The following is a 20,560-nucleotide window of genomic DNA, read 5'->3' on the forward strand; positions in this document are numbered from 1 at the left end:
AGACCCTGCTCTGAGCACAGAGCCTGAGGCGGGACTTGATCTCATCACCTGGAGACTGGAACCTGAGTGGACATCAAGTGTTGGATGCTTAACTGACTGAACCACTCCGGCACCTCACTCGCTTTTCCTTTTGAATGAATCAATCAGTCAAAGCCCTTGGCTAGGTCGCCCAGATGACTTGCAAATGGTCATAATTCCTACTGATTTTGTGCATCGTTGGCACGCCCAAGCCGTCGTTGCTTGACCTGCATCTGCCTAAGTGTTTTGGGATAAATGTTTAAGAGTATGGGACCCTAAATGTGTAAAAGACGGCAATCTGGGGTCCCAGGCCGAGCTTCTCGCAAAGCCGGAGCCGAATAGGCCGTCTGGGCATCTCAGAGTTAATGCTTCTGTGTCTTGAAAACAAAACAAGCCCCTCATGGAGCTGACCATGGCAGATTTCCTCTGATTTCGGATCGCAGACTCTCTTATCTGTAAAGTAAAAATCAGCCTGAGCTGGACTCTCTGGCCGGGTGATCCCCGCCTGCTCCCGCCCTCTGACACCCCCTGCTCAGCGGCACCACGAGGCTATGCTGTTTCCATTCGGTGCTGTAGCGGCTCTCACATGCATCCAGGAAAGCCTGTTCGGCAGCTTGGATTTCCCCAGTGTCTCAGCTGTAAACACCTGAGTATTTCAAATACTTCCTGTCTTGGTCTTCGAAACGGACGCAGCCAGCCGGACTCACCAGCCCTTCGCTGGAGCCTGGGGAGCACGGACAGCGGGTCTCGGAGTGCCCGTCCCTAGAAAAGGGAGGGCCGTGCGGCCCTGGAGCAGCCCCATAACATAGTGGCGGTTGCGGAGGAAAGCTGGGCAGGCCTCGTTCAAGGGAAAAGCCGGACTCGTTTGGAATCTGGATTTCCTGGTTGTAGCGGGAGTGTTCTAACCAGCCCTTCGGGAGAGCTGTGTCCTATCAGCCAGCATTCATCTCTCTTCCTCCCTTCGTGTGTCTGTACTTTGTCTTCAGAGGGGGCAGAGGACGGGGCGGGGGTGGGTGAGAGCAGGACTGCCCTGCTTCCGTGGGCCTGGGGGCTGTGGCAGGGCATCCGTCTCTGCACCAAACAGAAGTGCTTAAAACGCCCGTCATGCTTCCCTCCTGCTTCTGACCACTTTTCCCACTCGTGCTGCAGCCCAGAGCTGTGGAGCACCCCTGCACGGATGGGTGGGTGGGGAATGCTTGGTACCCTCAGGAACCCTGAATGTGACCCCACCTGAGGTGGGCCCTGGGATCTAGCAGGCCCCGAGTGGCCACCTGGGGGCACAATCAGTTTTGGTTTGGAGGCACAGACTTTAAAACATCATCTGGGCTTGACAAAGGCCCCTCCCTGTTGTGCTTGTCTTGGAGACCAGCCAGGTGTGTTGAGGGCTGGTGGGGAGGGGGAGGAGTGCCCGACGGGGGCTGTTTGGGCGCCAAAGTGCCTCCGACTGGCACAGCCCAAGGCCAGACATCACTCACCAGCTCGGAGGAGGGAGCAGTTTGTGGGTGATTGTTGTTCAGGTCGAAGAACACTTAGATCTGCGGTTCTCAGAGCCTGCAGTTCCAGCACCGGGAGCTCATGAGAAGTGCAAGTCCCTGGGTGCGACCCCAGCCCCGCTGAACCAGACCAGGGGCGTGGGTCCCACCACCTAGGCTAGTCCAGCATTCCGAAGCACGCTCAGTTTCCAGATGACAGAGTGGAGGCCCAGACCCGGGTCCTAGGGCTACTTCTGCCCTGGACTAACCTGGCCTGGCTAGAAATGAGCTGCTGCAGGAGGCAGGCCCCTGGAAACTCACTATGGGAGCTTGACTGACTCAGGGGGTGCCGTGGCAACCCTTGGATGCGCGGCTGCCAGCCTCAATCCCCTTCCCGGCATCGGCATCTTCGTGGGCTGGCGGCGGCCGGGAGGGGACTCCGCCCGCCGACTGAGACGGGCAGCTGGGTGCGTGTGAACGGCAGACCTGGGCTGTACCCAGATTTCTGATGGCTCCCTTCCTCCCCCAAATTGTGGGAGCCTGGAGGGGCTGTCCTGATGCCAGCTAGCTTTTCACTGGCACAGGAAGTCCATTCAGCCCTGCATTGCCTTTAATGAGTTTTGCAAGCAAGTGGCCTCTTCCGGTGACTCATTCTGCCTTTTGTGTGCCCGGAGATTGTGGTTTTAAGTTTCACTTTGGAAAGTAACCGCTACTTCTGCTGCTTTCTCTGCTGCTGGAATCTGAACAAGTTACATTCATTTTGCAACAAAGAAATGTAAATGTCCGAGCGCCGTCATATTTCTGCTCTGATTGTAAAAACATCCTTTTCCGAGATGGATGACAGAGACAAGCTAAGAAGAAATGGTTTATACGGTTTTCAAGCAACACACTCACTCGGGAACTTCATTTTTTCCTTCCAGAGGAGCTTGATAGTTTTGTTTTTGTTCCTTGTCATCTTGATTCATAGTTCAGAGATATCCTAAAAAATAAACAGTGCTTGCTGATTGAGCGATGTGGTTAACCTCTGATTTATTGAGAGAAACTTGGTTCTGGACAAAAGTTTGTGTTCTCGCTTTCATGTAGGGCACAAAGGGTGATGATAACAGAGACCTCGGTTTCTACAGTGAAATCATTCTCATCTGACTTTGCACAGAACTCAGTTTACGGTATGTGAACCGATGCGTTTCTAAGGACCAGAAGGGGAGCAAAGTGGAGAAACCCCACTCAGTATTTTTTTTTTCTTCCAAATAATATAGTCATCTCCGAAACGTTGCAGTGAACTAAGTTTTTTTTTATATAATCTTGTGTAAATATGTACCAACAAAAACCATAGCCCTCATATAGCTATAAAACCAAAATGCACTTCAAATTAAGTGTAGCTAAAACTCTCACACTAATAAAACTTAAATGAACATGAACGTTACATGACGGGAAATGGGAGCTAGTGGAATGATGTTGGACTGGGGTTTACAACAGGCATGTGTGTGTGTGGTTTTTTTTTTTTAAAGATTTTATTTATTTGACAGAGAGAAATCACAAGTAGGCAGAGAGGCAGGCAGAGAGAGAGGGAGGAAGCAGGCTCCCTGCTGAGCAGAGAGCCTGATGTGGGGCTCGATCCCAGGACCCTGAGATCATGACCTGAGCCAAAGGCAGAGGCTTAACCCACTGAGCCATGCAGGCGCCCCCAGGCATGTGTGTTTTATATCGCATTTCTCAACTCGGTTCTTCCAACTCTGGCCGTGACAGGTCGCCCTCCAAATTGTCATCAACGCTGCCTTCCACAGAATGCAGCAACGGGAAAGTTCTGACCACATACTTCCATCGACGCTGGCTGCGAATGAGCTGTCGCTGATTCGTGCACTCTGGTTGGGAGGCCCTCAATCAACCGTCTCACAGGACATGCATGGCACTGACTTGGAAAGGGGGACTCCTGAGTTTAGCTGGGGACAGCACCACCCCAACTCCATCATCCTAATTTTCCCTCTCCGAAGCGCCATGAGGCCTCCGTGTGGACATTATCGGCCATCGTCTTGCGTGCTTAAAGCATCCGCACCCTTGGGGGTTGCGGTTTGGGGTGCTTGTCACCCTTCTCTCCAAGGTTCTGACTGATGGAACATGAACTGAGTCACAGGGCACTCAGGGGTCAGCTGTGCTGTCCAAAGCGATAGAAGTTATCAGTGTTGGCTGAAGCCAGACTGGGGGTTTTAAATACCTCTTTCCACCCCCAGAGCTGGAGAATGCCTCCCCTCTCCGGCCCCATGGAGGTTGGGGGGGGGGGCTCCTCAAGCCGTCTTTACCTGGTGTTAGAACAGCGTCTGTGCCTGATCACCTTGGGAAAGGAGAGAGCCTGCTTCCTGCTTTCGAGCCTGGCCGGCCTGTACTCTGGGCACGGAGGCAGAGGCTCCCAACCAGAGCTGCCCCTACATGGGGAGGAGAGAGGGGCCACTGAGCACAGATCCTGGGGCGACTGCTTGCAAACCCGCACGTGTGTGGTTGCACTCGAATAACACGGAGCGTCCTGTGGTCTGAACACACGTCTATCTGCTTCCGGGGGCCAGTGGGCAGCTCCGCTTCGAGGGAGCCAAAGCTGTTTTGAAACTGGGAATTCTGGTCTTGTTTGCTTTGGGAGTGAGTTGGGATGGTCAGGTGAGAGACTTTGCATGGCGTTAGGGGGACCCTGGGATGGGAGGTGGCTTTCTCTGGGGACTGGGGCACCTCTCCTCCCATAATAGCTACCTCCTCTCGCAGGAGCTGTGGCAGGACAGCTGAGCCACCTCCAATGCCCCGAGGTCTGTTCTGATCCACACAGCACCTGGAGAAAAGGCGGGGCGAGGGATCTGACCTGACACTTCGAGATGTGTGGGGCCTTGGGTGTCAGTCCCACTGGAGCTCCCACCCCCCCACCCCTACAACACCAAGCTAATGAGAAGGCTCCAGACCGGAGGGGGGGGCGGGGCGAGGTACCCTTGCCAGCCCCAGGGAGGAGGAAGCGAGGACAACGGCTTTGACTCGGGCTTCAGAGGAGACCTGGCTTTCTCTCCTGCGGGGGCAGCGGCAGCACCTGGCAGTCGGCATCTCCTTACATCAGCGTCAAGTCCACGGCTAAGGTATAAAAACGGAAATTCAGGCACGAGGCATAGATGAGGGCTGTCCATGTCCCGTGTCTGAAAACACGAGCTAGGATAAGGGCAGACGTCGAAACTGAGCACGTCCTCCGTGTCCGTGGGAGCATCTGACCAAGCTTGAGACTAAGACATGACTTTCGGGGGGCGGGTCCCTTAGGAAGGGTCGGTGTGCGTGTCCATATGCTCCTTGAAGCACGTCCCGTAAGAGCTTCTCGGCAGGCGTGCCCGCGGGCTGCACCTACAAAACGCACCTTCGAAGCTCGTCGTTCTGGCTGACAGAGTGCTGCCCGTTCTCCAGCTGCTGGCCGGCCTTCTGTCCCCGCCGCAAGTCTCAGGCACCTCTTGGGACTGGCCTCACCCTCCCCAGACTCTCTTTCAAACTGGCCCATGCGAAGCTCTCTCAACGGTGCCCGAATGTCGTATTGTTCGATTCATCCCGGCTCGCTGAGTTAGGTCAGGCCGGGCCGGGCCAGGGAATGGGATTCGTCCACTTGCCCCGTGTCATCCCGGTTCAACCCTGAGCCCTGTATTAGGACACACTCTTCTGTCTCTTTTCAAAGCAACGGGCACAGCGTCTGGCACCCGCAAGGCTGATTTGAAGCAATCTGCACTGTCCCTATTCTGTTTGCTGTGTCTCCTCGTGGCCACTGGGGTCCTACCTGCGTGTCGCTTTTTCCTTCTTTGGAGTGGGAGATCGTCATCGTTCCTGCCGGCTCGCTGGGGTTACCACGCAGCGAGTCATGACACACGATACTGGAGAGTCTGTGCTTTGGAAGGCGTTAAGTTAGGGTACGACCCTCAGTTCCGTGATCTTTGCTATTTCAGATCATTTAAAAAAAAAAAAAATCACTCACTCCATTTTATGGAGAAAATAGAAGTTCAGAGAGACTGTAATTTGTTGAACATCCTCTGACTAGTAAAAGGCAGAGCTGGAACGCCCGTCCCCACAACCAGCGTCATGTCAAGTGTTATCAGCCGGGGTCCCAATGCTGCCACCAAGAATGGAGGTCCTACAGCGGCCACTGGGGCCATGGAGGTGAGACAGGCAAAGACCAGGGTGGTCACCACACTCTGTGTCCATCGCATGCGCCAGCTCCAGGGACCCTACATGCACGGGAGGCTCCGACCGCCGCTCTGGCTGAGCCGACGGCAACAGGAGGACAAGGACAGGGAACAGGCTGTGCGGGGACTTGAAGCTGCTTCCACATGTTCCTCCGGCTTGAATCACTGTGTGCACCACAGAGCATTTGCTTTTTAAAAAAAGCTGACACGTTTCATAAAATGGGGGTAAACGCTTCCTGTTTTGACCAGAAACAAATGCAAACCAGACCCTGTTCCTCTCACCAAGCAGAGCTTGACCTTTTGAATTCAAAAATACCTTCAAGGACCCGCTAGGCTTAGATGGGGGAGATGGAACATAGGTGACAAAGCTCTTGCCAAGCTCTTGCCAAGCAGACCCTCTCCTGGCTGAGCAGCAGGATTTCCCAGGGCGCCCGAAATCTTCCGACTGGTCCCACAGCGGCGTGGGCTGAGGAGTGTGCTTAGTGGCCACAGGGCTCGAGGAGTTTTATTCTGTTCTTTGTTTGCTACTGATATATGACAACAGCAGAACAATACCAAGGAACGACACTCGTGCGCTTGCTGGATTTTGGGTGTATAACATCCTGGTGGGAATGTTAATTGGTTTGGGGCTTCCTGAGAAAATGGGGCTGGGTCCGGGAGTTTGGAGACCCTGACTGAGTCCTAGGAGTGTGGCAGAAGTGGCCCGCTGTCCTCCACAGAGTCCTGCTTTCCTGTGGTCATTGCTGAAAAGGGAGCCTTTTCAGGGGCTAAGTTTCCCAGCTTCTCAGTCCCACATCTGGTTGGGTCCAGGTCACTGCATCTTGGGAGTCGGGATCTGAGCAGCCCTGGGGCTAGGATTGCCTCCGAGCCGAAGCAGTTAAAAAAAAAAAAATAGGTGTTCCTTTTTCCCATTCCCCTCTCGATCCATCAGCTGGAGGGGAAGTCTCTAGGGCAGAGCGACAGGATCAAAGGCACCTGGGTCCCTGATCACTGTGTGGCACCTGGGTCCCTGAATCACCGCATGGCAGCCAGCCTGCCAGAAACGAAAATGGATGTTGTACGGTGAGAAATATGTTTCCATGGTGATCACCTCTGAGATTCCGAGGTTTATGTGTGGCAGCAGCTCGCAGGCCGAACTGATACACGAGACAAGAGAACAGATGAAGGAAGAGATTCACGCAGAGACGGATGCGGGGGCAGGGCAGCAGCGGCAGGGCAGCGGCAGGAGGGGGGCGGCCACCCAGACCCCCGTGACAGTGAGGGTCAGTGTGCTTCGGGAGAAGTGGCACTTGAACCTGACTTTTATGGGCTATTTTTTTCTGTTTTGAAAAGGAGGGAAAATGGGAGATACGTGTTTGACGACATGTAAGATGCTTCTGGGAAGCTTTCTTCTTCCAGACCATGTTTTAGGGAGAGGGAGGAGCGATTAAAAAAAAAAAAAATTTGAAGAAACTATGAGACCCAGGAGAAGTCAAAATTACAGAAATGAAAAATATCACGTAGTCAGACGAGGAGTGTGGGGGATGGGAAAAGAGGGCACACAGATGGTAAAGCCTTCTACGATAAGTTGGCACATAGTATCTAAATTTGATGAATGAAAATATGACGGCACGTTCTTACCGTTTAGAAATATATAAGCAAATGCCAGAAATGAAGAGCAGAAAGGGCCAGGCCTGGAGAGCAGGGGAGGGCTGTGGGTGGGGCTGGATTTTGTTCTGTGTCTTCTTGTAAACACTCGTGAGCTTTTAGAGCTCTGTGAATACCTGATTTCTGTCTCAAAAAAAGTGGAATGAAAATTACAAAAGGATGCCAAGAAAACTTATTGGAAAAAGGACCAAAGCACAACAGGCAGGGAGGAGAGGAGAAGAAGGCCGTGAAGGAGACGCGAACTAGCCAGCGGCTCAGGGGGGAGCTCGCTTCTCCTGTTCTGCTCTCCGCAGTGTTTTCCAAGGGACAGGTGGTCTTCACTAGCCCGGCTCTCCACGGACAATCCCTTTCTTTCCATCTACCGGCCGGTTCCGGGAGTACCACTGCCTGTACTCACAAGCTGCCTTATGCCGGCCGAGTGGGGTCTCGTACATTCCTCAGGACTAGTACCTGAAAGTGAAAAACACATCTGAAGGGATAAAACACCTTGAAGACCTACTGTGTGACTAATAAAATGTCAGGTGTTAAAGGATCTGAGGAGCTCGTGGCCAGCAGCCGACGGACATCTAAAGTAGCTGTGTGCGGACGTGGGGCAGGTACCCTGACAGAAATGTGTCCTGGGAGGGGCTTGGTTCTGCTTCGTTGTCCCCAACGAGGTGGACGGGAGAAGATTCAGACCCATGTCCTGCCAGGGCAGCTCTGTTCCGGAGAATTCCAGAATGGCTCCTCCCTCACAGCGGCTTCCCGCCCTTGCCCTGCACCGCTGTGAGGCCTGGCTGCCTTTTCACAGGAAGAGGAAGGGCGGACCTGCTTCTTGAGGGCCCCCTGCCCCCGACCCAGGGCAGGTCTCATTTCTGGCTTGAGCAAATGTTGGACACTCTCGGGGTCCCCAGAGGCCCAGCTCTGAAGGCCCGTGTGCGGTCCTCTGGCTTCTATTCTCCTCCCTCCCTCTTCTCGGCCCAAGCCTGTGCTTGGCCTCTTCAGCCCTGAGGAGAAACCGGCCGGGAGCCTCAGGTGGCCTGGGTTCCTAGTGGGTTCTTCGTCCCTGCTCTCCTTCTTTACTCTTCCAGCTTCTTCCGTGGTTTCACTCCCAGCGTCCGCCTCCCACATGGCCGTCGGTTCACCGTTTGTCCATACCGCAGCGGTGAAGTGGGGGGGGCTGTAACGCAGACATTTTGGCTCCCTTCGCCGGCTGTCTTGGAGAATAAACCCTGTGACTTTTACACGAAGAGGGCGTTCTTGGTGGGAAGGCAGAGTTCAGCAGACACCGTCTGCGGCCTCGAGTCTCACTGGCCCTGAGGGGAGGCCGCAGCTGTGCGCTCCCGTCAGAACACGGCGGTGGCCAGTGCTGAGGAGGGGCTGAGCAGCAGAGAACCTTCTAGGTCTCCCTAGCAGGGCTTCTCAACCACGGTGGTACGTTGTAGTTGGCATGAGGGAGATGGTTAAAATCGCTGACGGCCTGAGTTCCCGCCCCCCAGCCCTGCTGAATTTGAGTCTCTGATCCCGCACCCTCCGTGGGGTCGAGAGCTTGGCTCGGAAGTCCTCGCATCATTGACTCTGATCGGCGTAGATCTGAAAGCCCCAGACTGTGGGTTCAACCACAGCAGCACGACCGTGCGTTTTATCTATAAAAAGATAAAGACCTCTGTGAGCCCGGGGAAGGAGTCGTTTCACAAGGGATATTCCATCTTCTTGGGTAATGTGGAGAGAAAAAAAAAAACCAAAAAACCCAAATGGAATTATCAGGAAACAAGAAGCTAAAAATAAACGTGACGAGCTCTGCTGGCAGGGGGGAGGGGAGGTGGACCCGATATTTGGTTCAGCATCAGGATGCTAGAAACATCTGGGGAAACAGAAACGAAGAGATTTTAAGAGGCAGAAGAGAGCCTCTAATGAGATATGGAGACATCAAATTTCTCAAGTTTTCAGGAAGACCGAGGTGTCTTTAATGTCACTTTCTAAAGAGCAGTCAATTTGCAACTATCACGATGAAACTCCTCGAAGGTCAAGTCGGCTTGCTGGGTTTGGGTTTGTATAAACAAACAAACAAACAAACATGTCAAACAACCGGTCAGACATTCTGGTGATCTGATGAGGCTGGAACCAAGGATATGTAGCTTCTTCGTAGCTTCTTTGTACAGTTGCCATTTATTTTCCTTCTCCCAGAAATTTTCAAAGTCTTTGTTACACTGTTCTCTGACCTCTGTGAGGGACGGTTGCCGCCATTGTAATTCTCCAGGGCTTAGAATTTGCTAGGGTTTTCTAACTTTTGTGGGTGTGCGTGGTACTAAGATAATCTGGAGGCTCTTAATGGCTCTTTGGGAAAATGGGACATGGGAGAGACAGCCGTTGGCTTTCTCTCCCTTTGCAGGTGCTCAAAGAGTCACATGCCTTCCACGGAAAGGGACTGGTAATGGAAGTTTCAGAACGAACCCATCTGAAATCAATCCCATCAGGAAACTCTCTCTCAAACGCTGAGCAGAATGAAAAGTGAGTGTTTTAAAAAATTTTTAAACTTTGAAAAATTTTAACTCCCATCTGGTTAATTCTGGTGTTATATTGGTTTCAGGTGTACAATAAAAATAAAAACTTTGAAAGAATTATTTCAGAATTCAATTTCTTTGGCCTTTAATTCCCAGGTTGAAATTTTAAAACGGGAGATAATTTACCTTGTCTCTGTTTGGGATACTGAAGAGTGTGTGTGTGTGTGTGTGTGTGTGTGTGTGTGTCTCTCTCTCTCTCTCTGTGTGTGTGTGTGTGTGTGTTTTACCAGACAGAGGATTGGTTCTGAACTTGGGTTCAGCTGCTTGGTGCTCGAAAGCCAGTACACGCCAGACAAGCATGGGTGGGAAAGGAAAGGTTTGCTTTATTCGGGAAGGCAGAAACCTGAGAAGAGGGCAGACCAATGTCTCAAAGACCATGTCCCCATCCGGGTGAAGCCGGAGGCTTTTAAAGGGAAGACTCAGGAAGTGGTGGGAAGGCTGTGTGCCGGAGAAGCTGGTGCTCAGCGGTTAATCATTTGTCTTGCAGTGCTTTCAGATTCCTCCACTCTGCCGATGATCCAGGCTCCCAGGTGTCTCTCAGTGAGGGACACCCGTGTGGCCCAACACACCGCGTCCTGGCAAGACAGTCCAGTGTCCTCCCCTTGTACCAGGAACTAAGGCTCCCAGGTGTCTCTTACTGAGGATTCCACGGTCAGTGGTGGTTGTTTTCGAGTGCGGTCAGGCCTTATCTTCTGGAAATTCTGGTCCTTTGTTCCTCAAGGCCAGCGGTCTGCAGGATCTCAGGGGAAGTAGGTTAGTCCTGCTACAAACTATGGGGTTTAGGTCCGCAAGCAAGGAAGGCATAAGAGGGAAGCAAGTCAATGCTTAAGATCAGTTGGAGTGCTGGTGTGTGTGTGTGTGTGTGTGTGTGCGTGTGTACACTTCAATATATATTTGAATATTTCCAGGACTGTATGAAACCATATGGCCCAACTTATTTACAATGTGGAATGGAATTGGGGTGAATTTCAGAATAGGGGAAATGTGACCTCAGCATTAATTTAATGACTATCCTGATCTTTCCCATCTCAAAACCGTTCGTGATGGACACAGAGCAGCAGGAGGACTCGAGGGAGCAATGTCCCCCTCGGAGGAGAGCAGCACACAAGGACACGCTTGTGCAGCTGAACCAGGTCCGGTGACTGAACGCATCCCCGGTCTGGTGACAGCAGCCACCCTACTGGCTTGGGGCTGCGTCTGATCACGTGGAAGAGCGTGGGGTCTGTGGGTGCCTTGAAACATTCCAGTGCTTTCCAGCAGCAGTACTCACGAACTGACCTTTCTGGGGCTGGCAAAATGTCCCCCAAAGATATCAACTATTAATAAGTCATCTCTGATTTTTTTAGTTGTGCCTCACTTGTGGCGGGTTATGGATTTGACAGCTTCTCATCCCCAGCACATATGCACTCTCTGGTCAGACTGAACTGTTTGTTCTGCCAAAGAAGTGGACACATCTGGGAAGCGAGGAGATGGTGCAGAGCAGAGAGAGAAGCTGCACGGCCATGCCTTAGCGTTTCCCTTGGCCCTTCGTTTGTCTGTGGGACACTCACAGGTAAGTAAGGTAGGCTCTTGCTGGGACCATGAAAATCAATTTCTTATCCCTCAATGTCCCAGAAAGCCCAGTTCTGCACCGTTCATCCCTGGATCGTCCTTTAATACCTTTTATCTGGGGGCTCGGGCTGGAGGAGAGATAAAGGAATTGGCGACTACACTTGTGGGGAATCCAGGTCTGGAAGGCTGGAGGCCCAGGGCAGAGTCGATGTTGTGTGTCGAAGCTACAGTCTCAGGGCAGTCTGTAGGCAGAAGACCTTCTTCCTCAGGGGACCTCAGTCTCTTTCTTTTAAGGTCGTCAGTGGAGTAGGTACAGACCCTCACAAGATGGAGAGGGGCAACCCCTTTGCTCAGAGTCTACTGATTTTGACGTTAACCCCATCTAAAAATACCTTCATGGCCACATCTGGACTGGTCTTTGACCAAACATCTGGGCACCATCGTCTAGCCAAACTGATGCATAAAATTAACCATCACAGATTGTTTAATCCCGGAGAAGGATTGAATAGCGTAGCTCGGACTCGAGTTGAGAGCTGTCTGACTCCAGAATTTGTTCCAGCTAGCTCATTAGTGTGTGTGCATGTATGTGTGTGTGTGTGTGTGTGTGTATGTATGACGGGTGTGTATGTGTGAGGGGGGTGTGCCCTGGGACAATTAGCTAGGAGTCTGCTGATTGTAGCAACTGCTCTTCCTGCCTTAAAAATCTTCCCTTCACCTTATAGGGACAAAAAACCCTATAGTGTCTCTGGAACACTGTTCTCCAGGACCCAGCGTTGTGCAGAGGCAAGTGTTCATGGATAGATGTAGGAAGCTAAGCCTGGTCCAGTTCAGATCAGTTCAGCTCAATCCCACCCGCCTTATTTAGCCCTGAGTATGTGCCGGATTGCTCTGGGCCACAGTGTAGTTTAGGAAAAAAAACCACATGGAAACGCATGGCTCATGCCCTTTGGGTCTGGTGGAGCTGGGGGCGGCAAGCTCAGAAAGTATTTGGAACAAAAAGGGCTAGAGGATAAGCTATAGTAGGAACCCAGGGCTGTCACGGATGGCTGGCCGTGTTATTCAAGTCCAACACACTGACTCAGTTCTCATTAGACGATATGGAAAAATACAATTTTAAAAAGACCGATTTAAATTTGTGTTGCTTTTATGTTTTAACAGAGCTGAGTTTGCTTTGACAGAGAAGTTAATGATGAAAGCTTGTGATCAGCAGTGGAGAGTGTGTGTGTGTGTGTGTGTGTGTGTGTGTGTGTGTGTGTGTATTTATGTATAATTAATTGGAAAGAATCAACAGCCTTGGATTTGGATCTTAATTGGTGCTAAAATTGAAATAAGGTAAAATTATGACTCTCATGGAAATATATAATGAATACATGCCAAGGATTTTATTTAGCTCATTAATTAATGAGGAAACCAGTAAAACGTAGAAACAGATTTGGTGAGGAATTCGAAGAACACAGACATATAGGCAGCCAGGAATCTGAAATGAATGTTCAAGGAGATGCAAAACAGTTCAGTGTCCACAGGGCAGTCATCAGCTGTATCTCCAAGGACCGACATCCATTTGCATTTCCGTGGACAAGAATTATTTGCATTACTATCAGTTTTCTACAAATTACAGAGCCGTAGAATAACGTGAAGCTATTCAGGAGGGCAGATACCCTGACAAGAAGCTCTAGAAAGAACACCTAGCAATCCATTTTTTTTTTTTTCCCATTTCATAGACTTTCAACATTTTCTTGGGACCCGTGGGGATACTAGGATAACAGCGTTGGGTGTGTGGTTTACCTCTTGGAGTCCCAGTTCCCCCGTCTGTAAAATAAGGGTGATATTTCTTTCTTGGGCGGTCTTGTATACTAAAACACGGTAACATGGGACGTTTCTGATACGGACTATGGATCCAATCCATATTAGATACTAGATTTTCTTCCATTGAAGAAAATCAGTTTTTTCCCAAACTGACATGTGGATTCATTCCCAAGAGATCTCCTGCTTCTGTCCAGTCAACAACTAGAAAGTTTGTCACCCTGGGCGTGGGCCATGCTCACGCCCAGCCAGTGACCACACAACGAGCAGATCCTCGGCTTTGAGGAACTCGTATACCGATCACAGGGGAGCTTGAAGAGAAAGCCCAGCAGGGACACGGGTGATGGTGACTTCCTGGGACATGGGTGGGGATGACTGGCTGGAATCCTGGGAGTGTGGCCCGGTGCACATAAGCAGTGGTTGAAAGCAGTCACTCAGGGGCCAGGCTGCCTGGCTCGTTAACCGTGTTCTTGGGCAAGTTTCCTAGGCTCCTTGTCAAGCCTCTGCTCCTTCAGCTTTAAAATGGGGATGATACCCGTAGGTTGCTGTACAGGTCAAGGGGGTTCATGTGTGGGAACGCGGGGAGCAGGACCTGGCACCAGCCATGCGAGGGCCGTCTGGCTCTCCTGGTCTGTGAGTCTCTGCTCCGTGGGAAGGATAGATTGCACCTGTTACTGATGACGCCCGGGGTGACGATGGCCGGGACAGTGGGTGCACGCGCTGGCCGTGGAACTCAAAGACGTGGTGATACGCGTTCCTTTCAAGACATCACCTATTACCACAGTTACTTGGATCCCATCTGCGAATGTCTGGAAGCCGATGCCCAGAGGAGACCGTGGGAAGGTCCCGAAGCCCTGCGGGGGATGCGTGAAGCACAGTGTGCGCTTGTCCCCGAAAGGCCCCGACGAGACTCCCCGTGGGCAGCACCTGGAGAGAGAGGCTGACAGCCGCTTTGTGCCGCTCAGGGCAGATACTGTTTCCGCACGGGTTCCTGACACAATCGGGCGAGTGTGGCCTGGGCTGGCGCGCGTCCAGCCCCAGCTGTGTGCCCAGCGCGCCCTGGAAGAGCGCCTGCAGCCCGAGAAGGGGCGATCTGTTTCCGCGGGGGGCATTCCCCGCTCCCGCTCACAGGCTTGCTGTTCGCTCAAGGCAGGGTCTGCTTTCTGGAGCTGGCCTGGGATGCGGCCAAGGACGCGGTTATCTCAAGGATGAGCGGGCAGGAGGTGTGGCGGGCGACAGCAGAAGGCAACTGGAGCGTTGTGGGTTGTTTTAAAGCATCGCTTGGAATCCCAGAACCCATTTTGGGCAGCTCCTTATCTCCCTGGAGCTGCAGGGAGGGACACAGTCCATCAGATGCCCCCTCTCCCGAGCTCCTGTCTGATGGAGGAGCGTCGAAGGAGATGAGACGATCTGCACATGGCCCACGCAATGGGCTCCTGTCTGGGACCCCATGTGACGCTCACTGCGCGATCGTAGGGCGGGAGTGGTTTCTAGTCTCTAGATGAAAAATCCTGGGCCCACGGAATAAATAGCCTGACTCAAGTCACCCAAGCAGTAAGAGCTGGAGTCAAGATACTAAGCTTATTTATTTTATTTTTCCCTCAAGATACTAAATTTAGGTTCACTTGGTGAGTACTCACTGTGAAGCCAATAATATACTCATTATAAGTTGGGATTCTGTTTCTAATTATTCTGCTTCTCGACTTACTGTCTGTGTGTCTTATCTACGCTCATCTGCCTAATTATTCTCGTTCTCACAGGAATGCTTCAAAGAGGTATCGTTGTCACGAAGAAACTGAGGCCCAAGGAGGGAAATTAACTTACCCTCAGTCGCAGGGCTAGAAAGCAGCTGGGCTTGAATGCTACCCCATAGGTGTCTGGGTGGTTGGACAACATCACGGCCTCTTCTCAGTCCTATTTCTGTGGGGTGTGGAAGAGCCCTGCTCCCTGTCAGGCACTGCGGGAATTGTGGGCTCTGAGTTTTCACCATCAGCAATTTGTAGGATTTTACTTATCTCAGTCTCTGAACCCAAGTGATCAGTCTTCTCTGAGAGCGTGGATGTTCCCGAACAGGGGAACCGTTAGGTAGGTCACATGATGAGACCCTCAGTGAAGCACTGATATTCCTATAAGCCCACACGACGAGGCTGTAGCTCATCTCTCCTTTGGCTAGAGGCCGCTCTAGGAGCATGAGATCCACTGGTCCTTGGGCAGGAGGCGGGCAGCCAACCAGGGAGAATTCCAGAACATGTGATAGAAGCTGATGGACAGAACCTTCACTGCATTTGCCTCATGAGGCAATATGGCCTCCATCTTGCACGAAGAAATGGGCCCAGCGATTTTGGGGGAGAGGTTTAGTTCAACTGAAGTCATTCGTGCAGTGAGTCACGGACCAACGACACACTTATTTCGAGCATCTCCTCTGTGCCAAGGGCTGTGCTCCCACACTGGAAGACGGAGGTAGGACTCCGTCTCCATCCACAAGAACCCCTCAGTCCAGTAGCAGAGACACCCCAGGGGATCAGTAAACCGTAATAAGGTGTAATACAACAGGACGAGGATTGTGACTTTGGCCGAGTACCCTAATTTTCCCAGACCCAAGATGAGTGGAGAACATGCCATTCCTGGCTTGAGGATGGTGATGACGAGCGTGAGGTCTGGGGGTTAGAAAGCACATTCCCACCTGAGCCACGAGCCCTCAGTCCGCGGCTGGCGAGTGGACGGATGCCACCCTGGGAAGGCACGTTGTGCCTATGTGGCCAGGCTTGCACGGCCTGTGTGGCCGAGCTGGGACGGCAACCTGGTGTCTGAGATTTGAAGTCTCATGCAGCTTCGGCCTCAGGGAGGGTGAGGGGCAGAGCTGGAACCGTGAGACGCCTTGTGTCCTCCGAACAACACACAGACGAGGCGAACAGGCTAAGGGAGGCATCTTTCCAGCCGGCGCCCCTCAGAAGCCCGAGCGCTTCAGACCGGAGCCCAGAGCAGGCGGGAGCGGCCGAGACACCACCTGCGTCTTCTCTTCCAGAACAACCGTGTGTGGCTTCCCGAGGAGTCTTTAGAGGAAGGGCGAGGAGAAGAGTTGTTCCAGGGAGAAGAGGGAGCCGGGGCCGCTCGCCGCAGAGTCCTAGGGAGGCAGCCAGAGGAGGCGAAGCGGGGTGAGCCATGACTGGTGGGGTGCCAAATACTTTACATATGGGACCTCGTTTCACTGTCACGTAAGCCTGTGACACAGGATCAGGGTCTTGCTTAGAGCTGGAGGAAGTCTGGCTTGAGCCCACCTTGTTACGTGCCAGAGGGTTTTTTTTTTTTTTTTAAGATTTTATTTATTTATTTGACAGAGAGAGAGAGACACAGCGAGAGAGGGAGCACAAGCAGGGGGAGCAGGAGAGGGAGAAGCAGGCTTCGTGCTGAGCAGGGAGCCCCTTGTGGGGCTTGATCCCAGGACCCCGGGATCATGCCCTGAGCCAAAAGCAGATGCTTAAGAACTGAGCCCCCCAGGCGCCCTGTCAAATGTGGGTTTTGACCTCTGGTCTACCTGACTCCAAATCCATTCTCTTTGCACCTTGCACCACCCTCCTCTCCCCTGTCCCTCTCCAACTACCTTCCACCCCATTCTGTGGGCTCCTTGCTGTGGCATCTGTCCCTGCTGTCCCGTCTGGGCCAGGACCTTTATATGTGCTGACACACAGCAAACCCTACGCTATTAACACACATTAGCCTTGGCGTTAGGATCTTACAACCTTCTAGTGGGGTAAGCTGATCTCTGTTGATCGAAGAGGCTTGATGTAAGAGGCTCACAAGGAAAACATAGATTGAAAGGCATAGGGCCAGCTCGGGAGAAGGGCTGAATTCTAGAGACGTGGGGAAAAGCAAAGAGAGCAATCCAGGTTGGGGACAAGGGCGAGCGAAGGGCTTGCCGGGCATCCTGAGGCTGGCGAGCTACGAGCTGGTGGTGGGACGTGAGGCCCGAATGGGCAGGTGGCTCTCGATGCCAGGGCGTGCCATGCCTGTAGGTCTTAAGGAGCATCTGCAGGATTCCGGGGGAAAAGCGAACCTGAACAGTGAAGCACATTCTCATCCTGTTTGCCGGGGGCCAGGAAGCAGGGACAACGGTCCAGACCCAGGTCTTTGGTTGGGTGGGTCTCCCCTACATGCTGGGAAGGAGTTGCTTTGCTGGGGGCCGGCTGGACATCGATTCTGGAGCGGCCCAGAGCCCCGGCAGCAGTAGCCAGCACCGCAGTCCCCCTGAGACCCTGTTCTGAGCAGAATGAGCCTTGTGAGGCTGGAACCTTTCAAGGGTCGCGCAGGTCTGTCTGTCGAGGGCGGGGCTGTGCGAGCACGTGGGGCCTGACTCAGGTCTCCTCGCCAGGTCTCTGCTGGGCCGTGGCTCTCTCACCTATCCACGCTGCAGCCATGCTGGGAGCAAATTCTCTGCCCCTCGACGTTGCCAGCAGAGTTGCAAGGAGAGACGGTCACCCCGGGAGCAAGAGGAGGCTCTGAAGGAAGCTCCGCGGGGGTGGGATTACGACAGGGGCCGGTGGGGGCTTGGGCTGCTTCCGCTGGGTGGTCAGGGAAGGGCTGTGTTTAAGGGGAGCACTGAGGACGAGAATGATCCATCCAGGCCCTGAGCTGGGGAGGGGGCTTTCCAGACAGAAGGAAGGGCACGTGCGGAGACCCAGGCCCGGAGGCGCCAGCTGTGTTCAGAGGAGGGAAGGATGGCCGGTGTGACAGGAGGGGGGACAAGAAGGCAGGTGGCAGGTCACTCTGGGCCTTCCCGTGGTGAGGAGGAGGATGGGGCTGTCACAGGCACCTTTGGGAGTGGGAGACGGTGTGGGAGGAATGAGTAACAAACAGGCAATGGTGGACGACGGGATCGTAGGATGGGTGTCGCTGAAGTCCAGGACAGGGAGGCTGGCCTGCCCGAGGGGGGGCCGGTGGGTGAAGGCAGCAAGAATAAGTGGATTTAGGATATATTTTTTGAGGTAGATCCAGGGGGACTTTTTGGTTATTTAGTTGTATGAGTCCTAAAGGACAGGGCGGAGTGAAGGGTGTGTCCTGTGCTTGGGGTTCCGCCAGCTAGATGGCGGTAGCAGGTAAGCTCAGTTAGGGAAGACCAAGGATGGGACCCATAGAACACGGGTTGGGACATGTTACATTTAAGAGACCTAGTGGGTGGTTGCGGGGCACCTGGGTGACTCAGTGGGTTAAGCCTCTGCCTTCAGCTCGGGTCATGATCTCAGGGTCCTGGAATGGAGTCCCTGCATCGGGCTCTCTGCTCCGCAGGGAGCCTGCTTCCCTCTCTCTCTCTCTGCCTGCCTCTCTGCCTACTTGTGTTCTCTGTCTGTCAAATAAATAAATAATATCTTAAAAAAAAAAAAAGACCTAGTGGGTGGTTGGATGTGTGGGTCCACTGGACATGGTGCCATGGGAGGCTCCAGAATCCCAGCAAAAGCATTTCCAGAGGAAAGGACGTGGCGCAGTGGGAATGAGGAACGCAGAAGACCCTCTCAAGGAGTTCAGGTGGCAAGAAGAGGAAATGGATAGGCAGCCGTCAAGGAGAATTTTTTTTTATAAAGCAATTTGAATCTTTAGTGGAGTCTCTCACAAATAGCAAAGGGGATCCCATCTGAAACCCTCAACCAATGTCTTTACATTTTTTCACCGGTTATTTCTATTTTTTATTTTGAAAGATTCAAAGTTACGGAAATGCTGCAAGAATGATACAGTTGAGACCCATGTGCCCCATGTCCGGATGCTCCCCCTCCCCCTTGCTGAACACAGTTCACACACGGACTCGCGTGATCACTTGAGGCAGTGGCCCTGGAGAAGGGGGTAGCGTGATGGGGAGGAGAGAGGAACTTGCAGAGAAGCAAAGTCCTTGAGAGATGCACCATTTTTTAGTAGTAATGAAAGATCCCCCTTGGGTACGAGCCAGGCCCTTCTTCACAGAACAGGGAGAGAAGTGGGCCCCTGGCAGGGTTTCTTTCTGGTGGCTTCCCCTGCTGGGCAGTTGGAGGGAGCAGAGACGGAGTCACACAGTGTCGCAGGGAGGGGAAAGAGGAAGCAGGACTGCCGGGCAGCAGTGGGAACGTGACTGGAGTTTTGTGGTCATGAACTTGGAGTGAACGACAGGGCTGTTGCACGGCTTTTCTGCAGTCATGTTCAGGATCGTGGGTATAGGCCTCAAGGAGATGATCGGTTGTATGTAACAGGGATTGGGGTGTATCTAGGACAGAACAATGAGGGTTGGGAGGGCAACAGGCTCACTACACTGAGGACCACAGAGGCCAAGCTGGGTGATGTGGAGCAGAAGGACAGGGAGGAGGAGATGGCCTGTGGGAATGGGGGGAAGCAGGATTGGCAGCTTCATCTCGCAAGAAACGTGCTGCATTGAGAATGCTAGTGCAGCAGGCTTGGGACTGAGGAAGTGGGGACAGTTCGGGGACACGGAAGTTGAAAGTTCTCAGATGCTGCGGTCCTAGTCGGGCACATGGCCCAGAGGGCAGTTGCAGGTGGATGGTTGATGTTGATGCAGGCAGAGATGGTCCTCGGTGGGGACAGACAGCAGCAGAGAGGGTACCAACCTGTCACCTGCTGAGGCAGCAGCAGAGGGGGACAAGGACAAGGTAGTGGTTGGGGAGTTCAGGAGCTGCATGCAGAATGATGCAGCTGGAGGACAGTCTGTGCCCCATCCGTCTAAAGTGTGCCCCCCGAGCATGGCGATGGGAAGAGGGCTGGCCTGGGAGGCTGGGATTTCCAGGAAGGGGAGACGTGCTGTTAGCATTCCTCGTGATCTCGGGGGGGAGGAGTGCAGTCAGGCTAGGAGACTGCGCTGCCCGATCTGACTTCGGGTCCTCACGCCGTGCGGTCCCACCATGCTGCTGACGCACGCGAGTGTGCAAATCACTGCCACTTTCCACTTATTAGATGTGTCATCTCAAGCGAGTCGTTTTACCTCTCCTCATCCATAAAGCTGGCTCGTGAGAGTTACTTGGAAGTTCAAGGAAGATAAGAGAATGTTCTTTGCATTCTACCTGGTGCATAGAAGGGGTCACGAGATAGTCGCTGTTATTGTTACGGTAGGAATAAGATTTTCCTAATGGGAAGCCCCACTATTTTCATCCTTGGTAATCTCCAGATCCAAACCAGCCTCCATGGCCAACCAAGACCCCGGGTCCCACAGTAGAGAGGCTGAGCCTTCTTCGATACTGGGGGAGGCCTGCAGCCTGGGCAACCAGAAGGATGTGCTTTGGAGGACTTTTTTTTTTTTTTTTTCCAGAGCATGAGACAAAGTGGAAAGTCTGCCCTTTCTGGTCCAGAGTCCCATGGTGGAGAGAGG

Source organism: Meles meles, chromosome 15 (genome assembly GCF_922984935.1).
Source record: "Meles meles chromosome 15, mMelMel3.1 paternal haplotype, whole genome shotgun sequence".
NCBI classification, from domain to species: Eukaryota; Metazoa; Chordata; class Mammalia; order Carnivora; family Mustelidae; genus Meles; species Meles meles.